Raw genomic sequence first — 5,412 nt, 5'->3', positions numbered from 1 at the left:
CTGGGAAACATGACCAGTGGAGCTGATGATCAGAGCTGTGTCACCACCAGGGCCTGAAAGGGTAGATGGGGTTAGGAGGATGCTGGAATGAGTGGAGCTGAGTTGTGTGGAAAGAGCTATGGAGAAAGGGGACACTCAGAGAGTGGGGCTTAGTCTCCGCCCACTTTCCGAGGGTGCAGACCTGAATCCCTGTGTTTACAGGGGCATATAGAAAACCAGACACCAACACTTAGCTCCTTTAGCCACAGACTTCATTGTTTGAATATTTGCAACTATTATTCTATACACAAATTTTAATTTCTTCCAAACTCTACATTCTATATTGCTAGATCACTTCACTCTCCATTTTATGCCACATTTTCATGAAGAGGTATTTCCGCAAATCACAATTTGCCTGAATGTGTGTTAAAGGATTCTGTTAGAGGCTCCCCCTCCCACTCAGAGAGTCAGTTTTTTCTGATACGAAATCTAGCTGTAGCTCCACTTTGATTTTTAGGATTGCTACATCCTCAGTGTGAGAATTTAATGTTGACTAAGAAATAAGTGATCACTGAAGACTTCCCTTCCTTCACGACACTGAGGGTGTGTTGTACAGTCTGAGCACACGTGGTCCAGAGAGGTTGCTCTATGAAGAATTTCTCATGACTTTACATTGATTCACTTCTCCAGGATGAATTATTTATAAGTATGCTTTGGTGTTGCTCAACATAATTGGGTATTTCTCAAGAGTTCACATCTTTGTTCTTGTTTTAGTGTTTATTTTTTTCACTGAGTTTCTCGTGCACATCAAGCCTGGTGATCAGCTGAATGTTTATTAACAGTCATTACAGTCTTAGTGGTTCTCCACCTGGAGTTGGCTCGTGTTGAAGAATAATTACCAAAAAAGAACTAGGGGTTGGTTATCCCCTGCTCAAGTCCTCTAGGGTCTTTAGAGTTGGGAGCTGTTGCTAAAAATACCCATATTGTATTTACAGAGTGAGTTCTGCTAAGTTACCTGAGGTCAGGCCAATGACTAAAGGCTTTGCCACAGAGACAGGGCACATATGGATCCACGTCCACAGGTGATGCCTGTCTGGACTAAGGAGTGTGGTGCCTGAACGAGTGTCCATATTGATTACAGACAGAGTGTCTTTACTGGGTGTGAACTTTGGTGTGGTTAAATGCTAAAACTATGCTGGTGTTCCATCCACATTCCTCACATGTATGACGCCATGTCGTCTCAGGTCAGGACGTCTACTGAGGGCCCTCCTGACTTTCTCTCCAGTGCTGAGTTCCCTCATGTCGTCTCAGGGAAGAGCCTCGACTGAAGCATTTCCCACACCACTGACATTCATAGGGCCTCTCTCCAGTGTGGGTTCTCTCATGTTCTCTCAGTTTAGCATGTTCACTGAAGGCCTTCCCACACAGAAGGCATACATGTGGTTTCTCTCCAGTGTGGATTCTCTTGTGCGAACTAAGCCCTGAACTGTGACTGAAGGCCTTCCCACACTCAAGACATACGTGTGGTTTCTCTCCAGTGTGGATTTTCTTGTGCGAACTAAGGCCAGAGCTTTGAAGAAAGGCTTTACCACACTGATGACATTCATAGCACTTCTCTCCTGTATGAGTTTTCTCATGTTGTTTCAAGGAGGAACTTTGATTGAAGACTTTCCCACACAGATTGCATTTGAATGGTTTCTCTCCAGTGTGAATCATCTTGTGTCTTATGAGTGTAGAGCATCTACTAAAGACTTTCCCACATAGAGGACATTCATACGATTTAGCTCTAGTGTGAATGTGATCCTGTTTGTCAAGGAATGACCCTTGACTAAGTGATTTTCCATGCTGTTTGCTGACATTACTTTTCCTTCTTAAGGGAATTGGTGAAAGTTGAGGTGAAGATCTAGGAGTAAATTCATCACTCAAATCAGTCCATCCAACAGGATCCCCTTGTGTGTGAGAAACCTGCTTTGGGAAAAAGATAGGAGGCTGTTTCTGGTTGCCCACGTCTACGCAGACACTCATTCTTCTACATTTACACCCTATAGGATCAGTCAGTTATAGTCTCTTGTTAAAATGTTTCCTGTGTCAGTTGCATACACATGTTGTGTTACTCCTCTTCAGGCACAAACATTCTCTTTTACAGTTTCCCAACCCAGATATCAGATTAATTTTGAAGACTTCAGTTTGTTCTAAAGACTAGGAGATGAGCAATATTTGTGCAACTGACTTTTTCTTAGGTCTCATGTGTGGTTTTGTGCTCATATTAATTTTTCAACTGACTTCAGCCTATCCAAAAATATTCCCAGAAAGAGCTCAATCTCCACTTAATTACATACAGGCAATTTTGCTCAATTGCCAACTTATCTCACTGCCAGGTCCTTCATTTGGATGACTGGTGTTCCACCCATGAAACTTACCACTGACATGGTGTGAGAGATGTGCTTCCTGTACACTTGTTGCATGAATATAATTTCTTGTTGTATAAGCGGACTTTCACTGCCTAAAGAAATGGAAAAAATATAAATTTTAAAATGCAATTAGGGAAATAAAAATGTAAACAAACACCAAGGTCCATGTGAGTATCTTTCAAAAGTTGGCACTTAGTTGGAGAAACAATGTATAATAAAGAAATACTCAAGGTAGTAGAAATACTTTAAAAGTCATTGTCTATTAGAGAAAAACAGGATTAAAATATAAAAATGTAATGTTGTGGAGAGACATTGGGTCAGCAAATGATGGAAAACACATTAAATGGGGCGATCAGGACAAGAATCACTATGTGAAAGTTTAACTGCAGTGAGTCCACAAGCACCCTTTCCCTTAAAGAATAGAAATGGCAGGAAGTAATGTGAATTTTCATTGCTAGATGCAAAGAGTGATAACAACATGAAGAATTTCAGCCCAGTGTCCTCATTTCCAGTTTAGAATGTATCGCTCACATCATAAAACTTTCATTTGGTGTTTCCAAGGACTTAACAAACTGACTGAAACTCTTTTTCAGTGAAGCACAGGCCCCTGATTCTTACCTGGACTCTGGCCTTGGAGGCATCCTGTTGCTTCACTCCACAGCTCTTTTCCTTGTTCGAGCTGGGAAATCACATCTGATTTGCTGATCTGATACCCTGTTTGATTTGAAAAAGAAAAAAAAGCGTTGGATTTTGAGTCTGGGCTAATTACCCTTTGCTGTGCTCAAGTCCAGGGTAAGGGAAAGAGGAAAATAAAGAGATAATTGAAGGTCAGTGCAGGCAACAACATCTTCAACAGACAGAACAGTGAAGGTCCTTCAGCAGACCAGGAGGAAATCCAGAGCAGCAGCAAACACAGTGAGGCCCTCTAGCGGCTGATGCCTGTGCACAAGTTCAAAGAGAGATTACAGAATCCTCAGTGTTTTCCAAATGGGAAAGATTAAAAGACTCTACAGTGGGCTGAATATTACTTTCAAACAGGAGCCAGTAAGGATACGCCTTACAGGAATCATCAAAATTATGTCATATACACGACTCTGGTCTCAAGCTTTCATGGAATGACTAGAACAGAAGAATCATTTTTAAAATATTTGATCCATTTACTTATGCATTAAAATATCCATTGAATCCCCAGTTCTGTTCTGAGTGTAAACACTGAGTAGCCACAGAGATATGAAATGTGGCCAAGATTACTTTCCAGTGTAGTAATGAAAAGTGCCGTGAAAAGAAACGTCTTCGTTTTAAGTAGTTATGAGGACTATCAAAGAAGCAAGAAGGACTTGGAGTGGGACACGGGGAAGCTGATCTAAATGCTTGTTCGGTGAGTGAATGAATGCAGTGAACACACGTGCACGTACATCCGTGTTGACAGACTCACCTACGGAGACCAGGTGGGTGATATTTTCCAGCATCACGTTTCTGAACAGGGTTTTCTGGGATGTGTCCAGCAGGGCCCACTCTTCCTGGGTGAAGTTGATCGCTACATCTTCAAACGTCACTGATTCCTATAACATCGGGGATGTTCTGGTTTAGACAGAGCGGTCCCTACCACTGTCCAGGGTGGGAGGGTTGAGATGAGGAGGTGATGGGATCTGGGTGGATAAAGGATCACGCTCTGTGTGGGGTTCCCCTCGGTTCTCTGCCAGCGCTGAGCTGGTGTCTGCCTTTCAGGTACATTCACGGACACCTAAACACTGTGACATCATGAAGCTTTATTTCACAGAAATATCACTTGAAGTGTGTTATAATACATTGTAGAAGTTTTTCAATAACCTGGAAATTAGGACTTCCAGACAGTTGATAATAAAATATTCACTTGCATATTCATAACTCAATCTCTCTTCCTTATTAATTTCAAGGAATTCTACAGATTCATGACAAGACAAACAATAACCATGATGGGCTACTTTGAAAACATGACTATTGGTTTAAATTATGTCTCTAGAGGAATCTTTGATTCTTTCATTACTTGTTATGAGTGTTGAAATCATCAAATATATAATTGTATGAAGTGTTTCCATTCTAGCAAACCTATGCTAAACACAAAACACTATTCTACTAATCATGCAATTGTCAGAGGATCATGAAGAAATGCCTAACATTCCTCAGAACTGAGCAAGGTTCATACAGAACTTGGTACCAGGAGGTGTTCTCTCTCTTAACACTACAGGACGCAGGTGTTCATAACAAACTTTGAGGTCGGATGGTTCAGCAGAATAAGCCGGGGACTCGGGTGGCTGGAGTGAAGGACAGACCTAGCCTGACCATCGCTGTGGCATGAGGACTCCCACTCAAGATTTTCAGGGACCTTGACCTTAGTTATCACTGTTTCTCTTGTAATCTAATCTCATCTCCATGCTGAGGGATGAAAGAAGCCTAGTGATTGGTTTTGTTTTCTCCAATTTTTCAAAAATCTATGAGACAACCTAATTTTATTCTACCTACTGTACTGTTTCTCCTTTCTGTGCAGCACAGTTAAGAAAATACTCCTCCCTACGCATTCCTCCCAGTTATCGGATATGAATAAAAGTTGAATTACTAAGAGGTGGAAGGTGTGAATGAGGGAACGATTGCTAATGGCACTTGGGGTGTAGCTTCAAGAGAAGGCGTCGCTACTCACCAGAGGCTCCATTGTCAACAACTCAGTCGCCAGGAGTCTTTCTCAGGATTTCACTCACAGCCAATCCAAGCACTGAACACGCAAATCTGAGGATGGAGAAGAAGCCATGAGACTCCAGTCCTGTGCACAACTTCCAAACCCACCTGAAATGGAGCCCCCCACCTCCACCTGGCTGTGACCCCAGCCCAGCAAACAGAAACCAGTGGTGCATCCTAAGAATATGGTGCAGTCTCTTCTCTCCCAGATCCCATGTAAGAAGCTAGAGCTGTGGTTGCTAAGACAGAAAGTCAAAGTTCAGAGAGCTTGCAAATAAGAATGTGCTAAGCATTGACTTTGTGTGTTCAG

General features: G+C 42.1%; 1 long non-coding RNA gene across 1 annotated transcript; it reads right to left on the bottom strand.

The window, feature by feature from the left end:
- Positions 1-3,008: 3,008 nt before the first annotated feature.
- On the bottom strand, positions 3,009-5,139 carry LOC117310057 (uncharacterized). Its single transcript, XR_012329000.1, has 3 exons — positions 5,068-5,139; positions 3,826-3,952; positions 3,009-3,104 (listed from the first exon to the last, which is right to left on the bottom strand). It is a non-coding gene; the product is annotated as an uncharacterized lncRNA (long non-coding RNA).
- Positions 5,140-5,412: the final 273 nt, after the last annotated feature.

Source organism: Tursiops truncatus, chromosome 21, assembly GCF_011762595.2.
Source record: "Tursiops truncatus isolate mTurTru1 chromosome 21, mTurTru1.mat.Y, whole genome shotgun sequence".
NCBI lineage: Eukaryota > Metazoa > Chordata > Mammalia > Artiodactyla > Delphinidae > Tursiops > Tursiops truncatus.
This window is presented reverse-complemented; position numbering and strand designations above follow the sequence as displayed.